The 17,857-nt window shown below is 36.6% G+C and overlaps 1 long non-coding RNA gene across 12 annotated transcripts in view; it reads right to left on the bottom strand.

Annotated features, from left to right (window-relative positions):
- The window catches only part of LOC141670725 (uncharacterized), a 33,919-nt gene that overhangs the window by 14,040 nt on the left and 2,022 nt on the right, over positions 1–17,857 (bottom strand). For 9 of the 12 annotated variants that reach the window (XR_012554708.1, XR_012554711.1, XR_012554706.1 and 6 more), the window contains 2 exons: positions 17,558–17,631; positions 16,711–16,852 (listed from right to left, as the gene is read on the bottom strand). This is a non-coding gene — a long non-coding RNA (uncharacterized LOC141670725). Of the gene's footprint in view, positions 1–16,710; positions 16,853–16,932; positions 17,094–17,521; positions 17,632–17,857 lie in introns of all 12 variants that reach the window. The other 3 variants (XR_012554715.1, XR_012554712.1, XR_012554717.1) reach the window with 3 other exon arrangements.

Genomic DNA, 17,857 nt, shown 5'->3' with positions numbered 1-17,857 from the left:
CCGTTTTGCAAGTAGGCCTAATCAAAGGTCCTGATATCTTAGCGAAATCCCGTACGAACCTCTCATAAAACCGGTTAATTCCCAAAAAGTTCCTACTTTTGTAGGTGTGGTTATTCTTTCTCATTGGAATATTGCCTCAACATTGGTAGGGTCAACTAACACTCCTTCACTGCTCATCAATTTTCCTAAAATCTGAACTTCATTTTGCCAGAATTCGCACCTTGAGAATTTGGCAAACAACTTTTCTCTTCTCAATGCTTCTACCACTATCCTCATATATTCCGCATGTTCTTCTTCCGTTTTAGAATAGACTAAAATATTATCAATAAAAAAATAATGACGCACACGTCCAAATACTTTTTAAACACTCGATTCACAAAGTCCATGAAAGCTACTGGGGCATTCATTGGCCTGAACGACGTCACCAAGAACTCATAATGTCCATACCTCGTGCGAAATACGGTATTTGTCCCCTGTTTTAATCTTCAGTTGGTGATATCCCATTCTTAGATCGATTTTCAAAAAGTGTACCACTCCTTCAAGTTGGTCAAACGAATCGTCAATTCTAGAGAGAGGGTATCTGTTCTTAATAGTCAGCTTATTCAGTTCCCTATACTCTGTGCACAATGGCATACTACCATCCTTCTTTTTGACAAACAACATTGGTGTGCCTCATGGTGACACATTAGGTCTCATCATTCCTTTACTCAACAGAACTTGCAACTGTGAAGTCAATTCTTTCATTTCAACCGGGGCTAGCCTATATGGGGCTTTTTGAAACTGATGCCGTTCCTGATGCTAATTCGATAGCGAATTCTATCTCTCGGTCAGGTGATAATCCTGAAAGGTCTTTGGAAAACACATCCTCAAACTCGTTAACAACTGGTATGTCACGTACATCGGGGCTTCTCTCTTGGTACCCTCCACGTATGCTAAATACGCTTTGCTATCTTTCCTTAATAATTGCTTTGCTTGAGCAATATTAAAAAATTTATGGGTCTGACGCTGACCCTTAATCAGAATTTTCTTGTCGTTAGGCATTCAGATTTTAACTTTCTTTCCTTTATAATCAATCTGAGCACCATTGCTCGACAACCAATCCATTTTTAAGACCACACCAAATTCTCTCAGCCTGAAAGGAATTAAGTCCAACTTAAAGCCCTTCCCTCCTAGTTCCCACTTGCAGATTAGATGAATCTCATTAATTGGAACAACCTCTCGATTCACTATTTCTATTCGCAATAATTCTCGCGTTGGAATCACATTAAGTTTTAACTTGGCCAAAAATCTCGCGATATAAAATACTTAGTTGCTTCAGAATTAAACAGAATATTTGCAGTTACCAAATTGAGTAAAAGGTTACCTGCTATCACGCCCTAGCTGGGTTGGGGCAGTTGCTAGAATAATGTCCTAGTTGGTTGCAATTAAAGCACCTCAGTAGCTCTTTTCCCAATTACATACCCCGGGATATTTCTCCCCACATGACTTATGATCCGGTAGGGGTGACCGAAACTGGTTATGAAACGTCGTCTTATATTGACCACCTCCCTGGGCGATACTCTTGCTTAGCGGTTCGCTAAAGCTATTTCCGCCAGCTACGGTAGTGGCGAACCTGGTACCCACTGCGGGTTGGGACACCACTCCCCTCTCAGTCCTAATCGGAAACTTCTGTTTATCGCTCTGCCGCCTTGGCTTCCGAACTCCTCTTCTTGCTCTCTTCCTCTTTTTGACTTTGCTCACTCTCTGCCTCTACAATCGAGGCCTTTTTGCACATAGTCTGTTATCTCAAGTAATGACACTCGGTCCTGAATCCTTTGTTTCAGCCCTTGCTGAAATCTCCTCGCCTTTTTCTCTTTCGTGTTCACAAACTCCGGCACGAATCTCGACAGTTCAATAAATTTGGCTTTGTTCACAGTCACTGACATCTTATCTTACTTAATCTCTAGAAACTTCAACTCCATCTGAGCCTCCTTAAACCTGGGAAATTCTTTTCCCCATGTGATAATCACATCAGTCTCTAGGGTTCCTTTAGGTTCCCACTAATAATTTGCTTCTCCTTTTAACATATAATTGGTGAACACAGTCTTTTGCGTCTCTTCTATGGGCACTATCTCAAAGCTCTTATCCATTTCTTTCAGCCAAGCTCTGGCCTTAATAGGTTAGCAGTCCCTTGAAATTTCTGGGGGTTTTAACCACTTAAAGGCCTTAAAGATATTAGTAACTGGAACATGATCCACCTGGGTTGAGGGTGACAATTTAAATTCTCTCGAAGAAGATTCATAATTTGGTCCATGGGGTTTCCTCTCTGGCCTTCCCCCTCGTTAGTATCCATAGTTTCTTCTTCATTGTAATACTCTAAGCCGAATTCATTATATTCAACTTCCTCGTGTTCTTGGTAATTTTGGTTTACCAATTCAGCAGGGTTTGCTCTAGTTTCCAAATATGTCGGGGTGGCATCTTGATGCTAATATAAAAGATCACCAATATAACAATATTCACGTCTCTACTCATGTTAAAGTCGCTTAATAACTCGCTTTGTCACAAATACATTCTTCATTCCTCTTTAGTTACTCGCAACGTTGTGCCCACGCACCTGATTTGATGCGTTAACAAAAGACGACATCCTGTCGAGAATATACACGTAGCTCCTAGTGACATCCCACTCTTGGAATTCTGCGTCAGACTTATTGGTCTTCTCCTCCAGAAGTTCGGAGCTTGCTGCGTTGATTGCAGGAGCATGAAACTTTTCAAAAATTATTCTGTCGATTCTCGCTTTCCGTGCCGAACCATAATGGCTTAACGGATGAAATGATTTCGTATTATCGCATAGCATTCTCATCTTGGGACACGCTAAAATCTTCCTTATAGGACATAGATTCCTCAATGGTATAGCGAATACCCTTCTTGGTAGAATCGATGTTCGTCATGTATTGAACCCTTATTATCGGAACAATACTTTCAACCAATTCAGGTAACGTAATAACCTTAATAGTAAAAGAATTAAGCATCTTGATTCTTGCCTAATATGTCTCCTCAAGGACACTCTATAAAGAGTTATGAGTGGCAAGACTCGGGTTTTCCAATCAACCCATGGTATTGGGGTATCGTCTTCATCCCGCTTTCTCCGGAGACTTAGCTCCACTTCTATATCAACATTATAAAAAAATCATGTACAATTTTCTCCTTTCCTCATTCTATCGATCTTAAACGATTCCATCAATTTCCGTATAACACTTCACATAAACACTTCAACATAACTCCTGGTAGTCCATCAACAAACTCTATCGGCTCAACCAATGGACTCTCTTTTGCAAATAACTCTTAGCAATCTTTTCTCTGAGTGCTACAACTCATTCTCTTCCCTTAATGTTGGCTTTTCAATCGACTGTTAATAACTCAACCAATGCCTCAACTCTTAAGGCTAAGGTCCCCTTGGGTACTACCGTCGCGACTACTCCATAGTAATCCGACTACGAACTCGATGAGAGTTCTTGTTAACTTTTAGATCCTCAGTCTTTACTCTTACTGTTTCCAAGACTTATAACCTTTGGCTCTGATACCATTTCTGTAACACCCCCAAATCCAAGGTCGTGAATTCGGGTCGTTACGATCACTTATTAATTAAATAATTCTCTTTTCACAATATTACTCGACCTTTTATTCAAACTCACATACACACAGGTTATATGCTTGGAAACATTATCAAATAAATCATTTCCACTTATCTACCTGACGGGGCTGGCGCACAAAAAGCCTACGGAACTCACGAGCGTTCCTTACCCGCCTAAGGACAGCAGTCCTGGTCTGATCCATGCTGGTAGTCTGTTGTGATATGATATATAAAAGCAAGGGTGAGCATTAAAGCTCAGCAAGGTATATATCCCCATAATTAAGTATGTAAGGATAAATAAAACCAATAATTATACTTTGTATCTCCAAAGCGTTCCGAAAGTTTATAAGCTTATCAAATTTATAATATTCTCAAAATCAACTACAATAGTATATCCACTGAATACTTGTATTCATCTCTTTCTCAAAATCATTTTATACTCGTACTCATTTTATTTCAAAATCTCAAGATGTTACTCGAACCAAGATTCTCATATGGGTGTGATATATATTCGTCAACATCCCAATTTAAAACTCAGCCTTATCGGCAGATTTCTCAAATGGATTTGATATATAATCATCAACATCCTTATTTAAACACAGACTTATCGGCAGATTTCTCAAATGGATTTGATATATATTCATCAATATCCTTGTTTAAAACTCAGCCTTATCGGCTCTCTGTTGTATATTTCACAACAGTTTTTCCAAAATGGAAGAAAGGGACTATACTGGAATAAACCACGTATCGGTGATCAGCCGAATACGAAATTTTCTCTACTAGTAGAAGGAATACAAACCTAGCCGCCTTTGGGCTCATCAAGACACTACACGGTGGTTGCCCATTGCCGTGCAAGTCCGAAAGTCAATGGTCACATAGACCATATAACCGTACAATGCGCCACTCCGCGCTTGCATAATGCGTCACTCCGCGCCTGGTCACTGCCCGATACCACTCCGTGCCGGGCAGGCCACATTCCAGTCCCAAAACATTTATATCTTTTGCTCAAAATCCTTTTTCGAAGGAATAGGTCGTTAAAAGTTGACCTGTAAATAAAATGTTTTATTCATCACTTTTAACTCAATTGATCTTTGGGAGTTGTCGGAGTTTTGAATTTAAAATCATTTTCAAATCCCTATCTGTAGTAGGGTGACACATATATTACTCACTTGTTCTTTATTGAACGAGGAAGCAAAACTCTTATGCTTCTAGACTAAGTTCCCTAAGGTTTTGATACGTTTCAAATGATTAATCTCTTTCAAGAGTTTTGAATAATTTAGAAAGTACCCTTGGGAACTATGTCTATTTTTAAATAAGTTTTTAGAAGTCCGAAGATATTAAATATCTAAGGTCTCATAATAATCTAAGAGGGATTCAATGAATTGATAAAATCTTATAAATAAAACATCTCTGTATAAGTTTCAATGAATTGATAAAATCTTAAGTACAAAGTATTTCTAATTAAGGTTCAATGAATTAATAAAAAACCTTAAATACAAAATATTTCTGAATAAGGTCCAATGAATGGAGACACCTTAATCAAATAATCAAAACAGGATTTGGTATCCTATAATTGCTCTTTGAATAGTTAAATCTTTATTAAATAACGTGAAATGATTTATAAACTATTCAGTATATTTTTAAATACTTTCTTTATATTTAATAATCCCTTAAGTATCGTTTTATAAAATAATCAATCAAGTAAGGGTGTCCCTTAAATGAATAAACCAATATTTCTCGAAGTTTAAGTCAAAATCTCAATCGTTCGCTTGATATATAAATTACGCGAACGTACTTTGTTTATCGAAATAGAAATCTTTCCCGTTCGGCTCTCTCCGGAATTAAATCGTTATTAAAATATTTCCGACTCCCATTATCCTATATTATATTTGAAATACGTTTCAATTTCTCATACTCGTGTAAAACGAAATTTGTTTTCGTAAACAATCGCAGAATTCGTATGCATTGATATCATAGACAAGCATATATATTTGAACTGTAAATCATACCATCAATATCACAACAGTATATATATAGCATGGATAGTATGAGATAGGGTTTCGAAAACTTGCCTCAAGTAATCGAAGTGGTATGGTCTCTGGTGTTTGGTTGGCGATCTATAAACAAGAACCAACGGTCTAAGTTAGTACGCGATTAACGTCTCGCTCTTATTAAGCAACTTTTGCAACTACTCAAGTATAACGAATCTCCGATCGTCACATTCTCAACACTTATATTCTCACTTTATAACATGGTCGAGTTTGGAAATCGATCGTTCGCTTTAGAAAGTCCATTTCGAGTTTTAAGCTCGAACGTGAGAAAATGCGCGTCAAAACTAGGTTTGTATGCGTTTCTCGCTTGCGCTCACTTTACCAAAACATTTTTATAAAATCGAAAAATTAATATTTTCTCAAATTTCTTTTTGGACAGTCTTCTCTACTGTCATATCCATTTTTCATAAGTTTTCCAGAATCTCGGAATTATTTTAAGTCCTTCAAAATCACCATGCAAGTGGACTTAAGTGCAGTTGGCTAATCGCAGAAATGTTTTACACTAAAACGACCATAACTCCTAAACCGTAAATCTCCTCATGATGATCTACACATGTATAGAAACAAAAAAACAATATCTATCTAGTCATGGCCAGTGGTTTTCAAATTATAACCATTTTCATGGCCGAATGTCCTGCAGAAAACAGATCAAGTGCAAGAATGCCCAAACTCAATTTCTACTACTTGATCTTAACACAATCACTACCTATAACCATCATAAACACAAGTACTTCTCAAGATCCACCCACATGAACCTTATATGCTCTATCTAGTACCACATACATGGATTACAACTCAACATCTCAAGCATTTAGCAAGAACATAATCAATACAAACTCAAACAAACGCAATCCTTTGGATCTTAACACTACAACAAACATAACTCTTAAATCCAACCATAAAACCTTAAAGGGTTGAAAGTTATACCTTCTTGGACACTAGGAAGGTTAGTGCTAGGATGATTGAGGCTTGGTTTGCTTAGAAAACACTTAGAAGGGCTAGATCCTTAAGAAACAAAACCAAGAAACAAGTTAAAATTTCGGAGTTACCTTTCAGCACCTCATTCAAACATTTTTATAAAATTGAAAAAAATTAATTTGAGGCTGAAATTTGGTACGAAGCTTACCCATGATATAGAAAAGCTATGGTAAAAATTTTATGATATTTGAATGAGTATATTTTGAGTTATGAATTTTTCTTTCTCCCTTGCTCAGAAAATCCGAACTGCTGGAATGAAAAATGGGAGAGCTTTAAGTGAGAGAAAAGGGGTTGTTTTCTTTTGTGGCTAAAGTGTGGGAGTGTATAATGAATATATGGGATGTATGCAGCAGATTTGACAATAATTTGGCAAAGGTATGGGTTGGTTTGATTGTGTGGTGAAGTGAGAAAAGGGAGAAGTATGTCTTGTGTACTTGTTTGTCTCCCATCACTATTCAACACTATTCCACTAACTATTCTAGTTAGCTTCTAATCATCTAGTTACACTCCTAACTACTAGTTAGGACTTGGTTATGCATGGCCAACTTGCATGGGATTTAATTTCTCATTCGTTTATTTATCGTAAACGCAATCGTCGTTCCATTCCGATAGTTTCCACGTATAACGACTTGTTTCGTAGCGATTTCTTTTATCGCTTATAATCCTATAACCAATTCCATTCCTTCTCTTGATCATAGAAACACCTTGATATATTATTTATTTCACGTAGTATTCCCGGTTCTACGCCATTCTTTACGGATACGAAAACACGTAGTATAATTGTGAATCTTCGAATTCCGTCGGCTTTTACATTCACTTATTTTTCCTCGATAAACAAGACTATGATCTCGGATTCTCAAAATTCCACTATTCATTTTATGATGATCCCCATACGTATTACTTAATTAGCTCAAGTTACTATTCACAGAAGTTTTAAAATATTACAAAAATCAGGGTTCTTACAATGTTGATGTCACGATGCTTATGTCAGCTTCATCTTAACAATAAAACTTACCAGCAGAAGACTCATTATTGTCAGGGAATGAACTATAAATTGTAAACAGTACAAGGAGCAAGAACAGATTGTGAAACCTCCAAACTCCCCCCCCCCCCCCGCAAATGCTTACAGGATCTTTGCGAATCAGGCTTCTGGGATTACAGGAGACTAAGCTTGTAAGACCAACACCCAGGGCAAAATGACTCTATCATAAGTGTTCGCGTCTTTGTGTTATTCAAATCCAAATGTGGGCCCCTATTCATTGAGTATAGCTCTAAAACATTAAGTCCAAGAGCTATGAACCATATGCTTTAAAGGGGGAAACTAGTGTTTTGAAAACAATTAAAACAGGTAAGTATGTTTATATATGTTCATATATCCTCTATTATGTATTATCATAAGTGATGTCTATCTAGTAACTTGCCTAAACAACTCGGTATAAGGAGCAAGAACAGATTGTGAAACCTCCAAACTCCCCCCCCCACCCCGCAAATGCTTACAAGATCTTTGCGAATCAGGCTTCTGGGATTACAGGAGACTAAGCTTGTAAGACCAACACCCAGGGCAAAATGACTCTATCATAAGTGTTCGCGTCTTTGTGTTATTCAAATCCAAATGAGGGCCCCTATTCATTGAGTATAGCTCTAAAACATTAAGTCCAAGAGCTATGAACCATATGCTTTAAAGGGGGAAACTAGTGTTTTGAAAACAATTAAAACAGGCAAGTATGTTTATATATGTTCATATATCCTCTATTATGTATTATCATAAGTGATGTCTATCTAGTAACTTGCCTAAACAACTCATTATCAATTGGGAAAGAAAGTTATGTACTGCAAACTTTATCAAGTAACTTGCCAAAACAGCTCTTCATCGATTAGATGACAAAACTGTAGTTGTTAAATATAACTTACTTGCAAGAAACTTCAAACAAAATACCCATTTGAGAGAATTCTTATCTTGCTTACAAAACTTGTCCAACAAATATGTTTAACTAGTAGTGTAAGAACCTTTGGTGAATTATTAGGTATTGCACATAGAAAATAAGAGTAAAGTAAACAACATATATCGTCGGCTTTCTCGAGTACTTATTCATCATATGAAAGTCATTATAAATCATCTCTTGTTCCAAATCAAGATCTGATAAACATTACTACAAGTACTCTCACAACTTACACAATCAAGTAAAGATAGTAACATAAAGCTGAGTCTCTTTACCTACTGTACAAATTGGAGAAAGGACATAGAGTAGTATCAGGCTAGGCTCTTGATCTGGAGCAAAGGATAAACACAATGATAAATACTTGCTCATTCTAGATGTAGGATTTTTTAGTGAAGAAAAAAATGTCTCTGTTACAGTATATAGTTCTAACTCAAGTCAAACATCAACTGACCTGGAAAGTCAAGAGAGTGAGCTGCCAAATAAGAGTAGTGGAGAGTAGTTTTGACAGCTGTTAGTTAGTTGCAAGTTTAGAGATATAGCCTTTATATGTAGAGGTCATATTAGTCTATATATAGAGTGCTCAGCTTAAGCTTGTGATACAGATTTGATATCAATAAAAAATCACAATTATCTTTTTCTTCTTCAATATGCATATATTCTGAGAGGGTTAAATATCAAAGTGGTCACTCAACTGAAGGTCATATATCAGTTTAATCATCAAAGTTAACGGGGTATCATTTGAATCACTAAAGTTATAATAAATATCATACATATACCTCAAAATATGTACTCGAGAATTAAAATTTATTTTATGGAGTTCTATATATTTTTCTTGAATCCTATTACAACCAAATGAAAATTTATGAATTCTAGTATTTTCTATAATATAATAAGATTTTTTAAAATTTATCTACTATTTATTTTTAATTTTGTAGTCATTTGCTTTATTTAAATAAAAATAATTAGTAGATAAATTTTTAAAAATCTCAAAAAATCATCTAAAATACTATGAATTCATAACTTTTCATTTGGTTGTAATAATATTTAAAAAAAATATTTAGAACTCCATAAAATAAATTTTAATTCTCGAGCACATATTTTGAGGTATCTGTTTGATATTTATTATTACTTTAGTGATCCAAATGATACCCCGTTAAGTTTGATGATTAAACTGATATATGACCTTCAGTTGAGTGACCACTTTGATATTTAACCCTATTCTGAGATGGTATCAGAGCTTAATCTCGATCATCTAGGGTTTCAATTACATCATTTCCCATGAATAATCGCTCTTATTCCGCTGTAACTCGAGCTAATATCGTTCACATTGCTCCATTTGTTCCGACGAACATGACGAACTCATCGACTTCAACGGCGTCTTCTTCGACATCTTCAACAACATCTGTTTCCACAGTTATTGATGTGAATCATCCATTTTTCTTACATAATGGTGATAATCCAGGTATGACTATTGTCTCTCAACTCCTTACTGAACACAAATATCCGCAATGGAGTCGTGCGATTACTCTTGCGTTATCTGCTAAGCTCAAGCTAGGGTTTATTGATGGATCTCTTATTAAACCTGAACAAACTTCTGCTCTTTATGCTATGTGGAAACGTTGCAATGATATCGTTGTATCGTGGTTTTTGAATTCAATTACTCCTGAGATTCGAGGAAGTGTTTTTTACTTGAATACTACAAAGCTAATTTGGGATGATTTGGCTGTAAGATTTGCTCAGAGCAATTTACCTAGGGTTTTTCAATTGAAAAGGAATTGATGTCATTATCTCAAGGTTCTATGTCTATCACTACTTATTTCACTAAGTTTCGATCTCTAATCGATGAAATGGATGATTTGTCACCTATTCCTCGCTGTATTTGTGTGGATAGTACTTGTCAATGTGATTGTTCTGGAAAACTGGATTTGTATGAACAAATTCACAAATTGAGTCGGTTCTTAATGGGACTCGGAGATCAATTCACTGCAGTGAGGGGGCAATTACTGATGATGAAGCCTTTGCCTAGTTTAAGTCAGGCATACTCTTTGTTGTTACAAGAGGAAGTGCAGAGGGAGTGTCATAGTCATACTCCTGTTGTTGAGAATGCTGCAATGCATGTTAAGACTAATAACAACAAATTCAGAAACAATTCTGCTACTGGTACACGGAAGCCTGATGTTACCAATGAGCCTCAGACTCTCTTAAACTGTGATTTCTGTCATCTTAATGGACATTCTAAAGAGAAATGTTTCTGTCTTCATGGATATCCGGAGTGGCATCAGTTATTTGGACATCCTAAGCCTAAGCCACGTTCTGCTACTGGCAATGCTTACAACTCTAGTACTAGACCTGCATCTGCTGCTACTGGTAAATAGGATGCTCAAGTTTCCTTGCAAGGTGCTACTCAGGGTGATACATCTGATGCTTCTGCTTCTGGTTTTACTGATTCTCAATATCAACAAATTGCCACTATGATCCAGGCAAGTCTCAAGACCCTTCCTCCTTGGCAGAGTCATCATGTTTCAACAACACCTTTGGCTGGCAACTCATCTACTTTACTACAAGGTAACGTGTTTTGCTCTGTCTCTTCTGTATATACTTTACAAGCTTTGGATACTTCTCAACCTGTTGAGTGGATTTTAGAATCAGGTGCAACTGACCATATTACATGTCAGTTACACTTGTTATTTGATCCTATACCAATGCAAGCTAGCTTGTACTTACCTGATGGCACAATTACATCTATTACTCATTGTGGATCTGTGAAATTGACCAATGATATTATGCTTCAACAAGTTTTGTGTGTACCTAACTTCAGGTGCAACCTTATATCCATTCCTAAACTGACAGCACATTCTAACTGTCATGTTAGTTTCTCTATGAATAAATGCATTATGCAGGCCCAACCCCAGAAGAGGATGATAGAGATTGGTGAGCTCTTTGGGGGTTTTGGGGGTCTGTACAAAATTCTGCCATGGCATCTAAAGTCTGCTTCGACTGTCAACCCATATATTACTCTGTCCGTTCAACAGTCTAGTGTGGATCAATGCAAGTTATGGCATTCAAGATTGGGGCATCCTTCCACTCCAGTTCTTGCTCATTTAGAGATATTTCCTAAGTGTGATACTACTTTGTTTAAAGATTGTAGTGTGTGTCATCAGGCTAAACAAAACAGATTAGTCTTTCCTACTAGTACTTCTACAAGTAGCTCTTTGTTTAGCTTAATCCATTGTGACCTTTGGGGACCTTACAAAATATGTACTCATGGCAAATGTAATATGTTCTTGACTATAGTGGAAGATTTTTCTAAAAGTACATGGGTGTTTTTGATTGTTGATAAAACTCAGGTTCCTTTGTTGATCAAACAGTTTATTGCTTATGTGCAAACACAGTTTCTTGTTACTATTCAGACTATACGTACTGATAATGGAATGGAATTTATCAACAAAGATTTAAGTACTCATCTGCTGAATTTAGGCATTATTCAGCAAACATCTTGTCCATATACCCCTCAGCAGAATGGGGTTGCTGAGAGGAAACATCAACCCCTCCTGAATGTTGCCAGAGCTCTCAAAATTCAAGCTCATATTCCTGATTCTCTTTGGGGAGATTGTTTATTAACTGCAGCTCATTTAATCAATCGTACTCCTTCAAAGCTTTTAGATTTTAAGTCTCCATATGAAGTGTTGTTCAAAACGCCTCCTAACTATGATGAGCTTAAGGTTTTCGGTTGTTTGTGTTACATGACTCAAGTTGCTGGTCCTAAAGACAAGTTAGCTCCTAAAGCAGTTACTTGTGTTTTTCTTGGCTACCCGTTTGGTAAGAAAGGTTATCGGGTTATGGAGATGCAAACCAGGAAAACTTTCGTTTCCAGGGATGTTTATTTTGTGGAACATAGTTTTCCATTCTTGGATTTGTCTGCTTCGCCTTCTGCAGTTATTACCCCTGTTGCTGTTGGTAATTATGGATCTGCATCTACAGATCATGTGGTGGTTCCTATACCATCTATAACAGAGGAGTTACCTACAGTTGCATCTTCACCAGATAACTCTTCCACTATTGTTCCATCTGGTCGTCCCACTCGACATCGCACTATTCCTTCCAAGTTTGGTGATTATACAGGCCTTCCATCTTTTCTTTCTACTTCGGATAAAGCTGCTCATGCTGTTACATATCCATTACAAAATTACTTGTCGTATCATGTGTTTCGACCTAGTTATGCCAGTTTTCTTACTGCTACAGCTAATGTGCCTACTCCTTATACTTATGCATAAGCTGTTAAGTACCCTGTATGGTGTCAAGCAATGCGAGAGGAGATTTTGGCGTTGGAATCCAATAGAACCTGGGAGATAGTTCCTATGCCTGCCAACACTAATATTGTTGATTGTAAGTGGCTTTATAAAATTAGATATAAAGCAAGTGGTGAAGTGGAGAGATATAAGGCTCGTCTTGTAGCCAAAGGATTCACGCAAACTGAAGGTCTCGATTACTTTGAGACGTTTGCTCCCGTGGTTAAAATGACCAATGTCCGTATTCTATTAGCGTTTGCTGCTGCTTATAATTGGCCTCTTCACCAAATGGACGTCACCAATGCGTTTCTTCATGGTGATCTTCAAGAAGATGTTTATATGCGCTTGCCTCCTGGTCTATCTCAATTAACTGGTAATTCTTTTCCAGTTGTTGCTTCTGTTCCATGGGTGTGCAAGCTTATCAAGTCGATTTATGGACTTAAACAGTCCCCTCGTACTTGGTATTTAAAACTTGCTAATGCTCTTGCTGGCTTTAGTTTGAATCAGTGTCCTGTTGATCATATTCGGTTTACAATTCACAAAGAGGGTCATTTTGTTGTTGTATTGATATATGTGGATGATCTCATGATTACTGGGTCATTTCCTACTCTTATTGCTCAAGTGCAGGCTTTCCTTAAACCAAAGTTTAACATTAAACATCTGGGGCATATGTACTACTTTCTTGGGTTGGAAATTACAAGGTCTGACTCTGGTATTTACTTACATCAGCGAAAATATTGTCTGGACATTCTTAAGGACACTGGTCTTGAAACTGCTAAACCCTCGTTGATTCCAATCGAAAAAATCACAATTTACAAAAATCTAAATCTTCTCCGCTAGTGGCTGCTGATGTTAGTGTTTCGACGTTTGGTTGGACGTCTTATCTACTTAACTATCACCCGTCCTGATCTCAGTTATGCCGTGCATACCTTAGCGCAGTTCATTGCCTCTCCTTTACAAGATCATCTAGATGCTGCCTTTCGGATTGTTCGCTACTTAAAGCAATCTCCTGGTCAGGGTCTTTTATTTCCCTCCAACAATGACCTGGTTCCTCGTGCCTACTGTGATGCAGATTGGGGGGGTTGTGTCAACACCCGGTGCTCATTAACTGGTTATTGTGTGATGTTGGGTAATGCTTTGGTTTCATGGAAATGTAAAAAGCAAATTACTGTTTCTAAATCATCCAGTGAGGCTGAGTATCGTGCCTTGGGGGATACTACATGTGAGCTTCTGTGGATCACCTCTGTTCTTCGTTCTCTTGGGTGTACTATTACTGCTCCCATTTCTCTGCATTGTGACAATAAGTCTGCGTTGTACATTGTCTCTAACCCGGTGTTCCATGAGCGAACGAAACATATAGAAATTGACTGTCATTTCGTTCGTCAAAAGCTGCAACAAGGTTTTATTGAAACATTTCATATAAGTTCTGCGGAGCAACCGGCTGATTTTCTTACTAAAGCATTGTCATCTCGGCAATTAGCTTATCTTCTGTCCAAGTAGGGGGTTTCGAATTTATTCTCTCCTCCCAACTTGAGGGGGATGTTACAATATATAGTTCTAACTCAAGTCAAACAGCAGCTGACCTGGAAAGTCAAGAGAGTGAGCTGGCAAATAAGAGTATTGAAGAGTAGTTTTGACAGCTGTTAGTTAGTTGTAAGTTTAGAGATATAGCCTTTATATGTAGAGGTCATATTAGTCTATATATAGAGTGCTCAGCTTAAGCTTGTGATATAGATTTGATATCAATAAAAAATCACAGTTATCTTTTTCTTCTTCAATATGCATATATTCTGAGAGTCTCGACGGCGAGTTTATAAAAAAAACTTGTTTCAAGATATAAAAGTACCCTTCGTAAAAATTACAAATGAACCAACCCTTACTCAAAACAATGTGTTTTTATTAATTACAGTATTTACTTCATGTTACAAAATCTTTGAACCTAATTAAATAGCATACAGTTCATACTTTCACAAATTGAACCAAGTATAGCTTATTTTCAGTTTTACAATTTATTCTTTAGCAGTCAGTTGGTTGACTGGTCTCTGAAGCCTATGACTTGATTTAAACTACTAGCATATATCTGAGTAAAACTTGTTTTTCACATACGAAAGACTGGAACCCGACTATGATTCAATACAACTTAAGCCAAACTCAACTATTAACCTCCCGCCCCCCAACTCCCCCGAAAAGTCTGAAAATATCATATAGAAAAGTGATTACTGACAAGTGAAAACAAATTGAACTGCAGAAAGTAAAGTAGCAACATATTTGTAACATTAATTTGCCACCAGCCTTTCCTCTGAAACAATTTCTAGAGATTCACTCTATACATTCAAACATCAAAGTATTGGAAACAATTATGAGATATAAACTTAAAATTCTTGCCATACATACTAGTGTAGGTTTTCTTGGCATTGAGGGAACAAATAGCGCCTAAGCACAAAATCACCCCGTTCCCCATCAATTAAAATGAAAATCTAAATATCAAAATATCCAAAATTGAAGGAATCAATGATAACGCTAAGAAAGTATCGGTAAGACAAAGAAGTATGGGCATACACATAAATACATACAATAATACAATTAAACAAAGAGAGAAATAAAATCACTACAAAATCTGAGTGTTCCCCGGGACATCTCTTTGGCGAATTAATCGAGGGCCTACTCGGTCATTTGTGGGTGTCCTTCGCCATCATATGGTAGTCATTATATAGCATCCCTTGTTCCAGATCAAGACCCGATTAACACTACTGTACTTCTGCCAATTTACAAAGTGAAAGAAAGAGGCTCGTCAATAAAACACAATTAATCAGTTACTCAAGAAATATCATCTGATTCAATGCGTTTGAATTGAACGATATATCTTGATCTTTTCGAATAATTGATTATTTGTGCTTTCCAGGCCGAGCCTCTTGATTGGCGAAAGGACTTAAAGTAGTATCGGGCTCTTGATCTGGAGCAAAGGATAAAATACAACGATATTTACTCACTGCTTTCCCCTCTCAATTTCTAAGAAATCACAACCAGAGTAAACTAGACTCTGGGAAAGACCATCGCTTCGTAATGTAGAAGAGGCAGATGAGTCTCCGAGGCTACATTAGATTAGGGTTGTGCATTTATACTGGCTTCATGTATACCCTATTGGGCCAGCCATCATGTAATTAATTGTTCTTTGTTGGGCCAAAAGGCCAAAACTAGAAAGTTTAACAGGCACTATTACACTACACACTAAGATTGTAGAATACCAGTTGTATATCATAATTAATGTGTAGATTTACAAAAGTACCCATTACAATTATTTAGAGTAAATTTATTCTAAATTTCATCATTATTCAGAATTAAAATTTGTATGTATATATTGGGAGACTTTAATACCTCAGCATGCAAATATGATAGCCTAAACACTCATGAGTCATCAACATCATATAACAGGGACTTCGAATTCTTGTCTAATACATTAGTCAGATTTTCTTGGCCAGGTAAATTTGTAGAGATTAACCGTCAATACCGCAGCCATTCAGCTAACATAAAATAACTTCTTAAATTTCAAGATAGGTCTGGGAAATGAATGTAGGTTCTTATTCATGTGTTATAGAGATTAGATGTGCAACACCACACAAATACCATGTAAAATTTCACCTAGATACAGAACGTCTAAAAATGAAACTTCGCTCTAAAGATTGTAAGGAATGTTGTTCTATGTCTATATCTCAAATTTTGGGGACTCTTTTTAATGTACATCAAAAGGGAATTAACCTAAAAGATTAAGCTTAAAATCCCAAGAATAGATACTTAATATCCTGTGACATGGAGACATTAAGCAGCAAGATCAAAAGAGTTACCTCATATCTCGAATCAGAATTGGTGCAAGTTTATCCAGAGGATTTTTAAGGACAGATGACTTCATGATTGAGAAGAAAGCCCATATGTAATGGCATACAAGAAAGAATAACAGAACATCCATATGCTTCCTTCATCACATGCCTGAAAGAAAGTTTCCATGCATGCACTCAGCTACATCTTGAAATTTTGGGATATTAATGCTGAAATGAGGATCTCTGTACCTTTCGCAGACTCGATATTAATAATTTTGTTCAATTCCTCAATCAGATCAGAGAAGTCTTAAGATATTAACTATCTGGTGTCGAGGATTTTATATTTCAAGTGCAGAGCCAAGATAGAAATTGCTATATTCTTCTCCAGGTAATGTAGTAAGTAGATTCTACTGTTACATATATAAGAAAATGACCTTAATATCATCATTTTAGGAGCAGGGAGTCCAAATTATCACGACACAGTATATTACATGCACCACACAATTGAAAGGTATAGCATCTATAGTGTGCATCACTTGTAAAATGAAATTAAACATGTTTTAATGTGTGACACATAAATACGACCTAGTAGAAAATTAAAAACATGTATTGCAAAATCACGGCATAGGAAAAAAAGTTCTGCCACAAACTTAGCAACATAGATATGCACTTTCTAGAGAATAACATGTTCTCCCATATAAAAGAAAACAAATAAGAAAACCTAAGCTTGCAGTGTGTACAAATTGGTGTCTTGCTTCTGCAATTCACTCAAATCACTCTAGGGCCTATGAGATTATAATTGAGAAACCATTAAACTTTAGTAGTCAACACAACCAACCTAGTTATTCTAGAATTGCAACCAACTCTGCTTTACCTTGTTTCAGCTATTAACACTTTTGGTTCTTTAATGCATCAGCTTAAATCCTTCTGAAAAAAGAGTATTTATATCTGCAAGAAAAAGAATAGTTCAATAGTTGGCAACTATACCAATCAATTTAGCTAACACCATGTTACATAGCTTAAGACTTTATGAATTGGATGGCTATGCAAACATAAGAAATACAACTTCACAGATTCAGGGAACAATTAAGCTTTCCGAATATTAGAGATACGCAAAAATAGAAGAAACCAAAATAGAGACTTCACACAGACAACATCATTTTGTTTGTTATCG

This window comes from Apium graveolens, chromosome 1 (assembly GCF_009905375.1).
Source record: "Apium graveolens cultivar Ventura chromosome 1, ASM990537v1, whole genome shotgun sequence".
In the NCBI taxonomy this organism is placed as follows: Eukaryota; Viridiplantae; Streptophyta; class Magnoliopsida; order Apiales; family Apiaceae; genus Apium; species Apium graveolens.
Note: the sequence above shows the minus strand (reverse complement) of the source record. Positions and strands in the feature narration are given on the sequence as shown.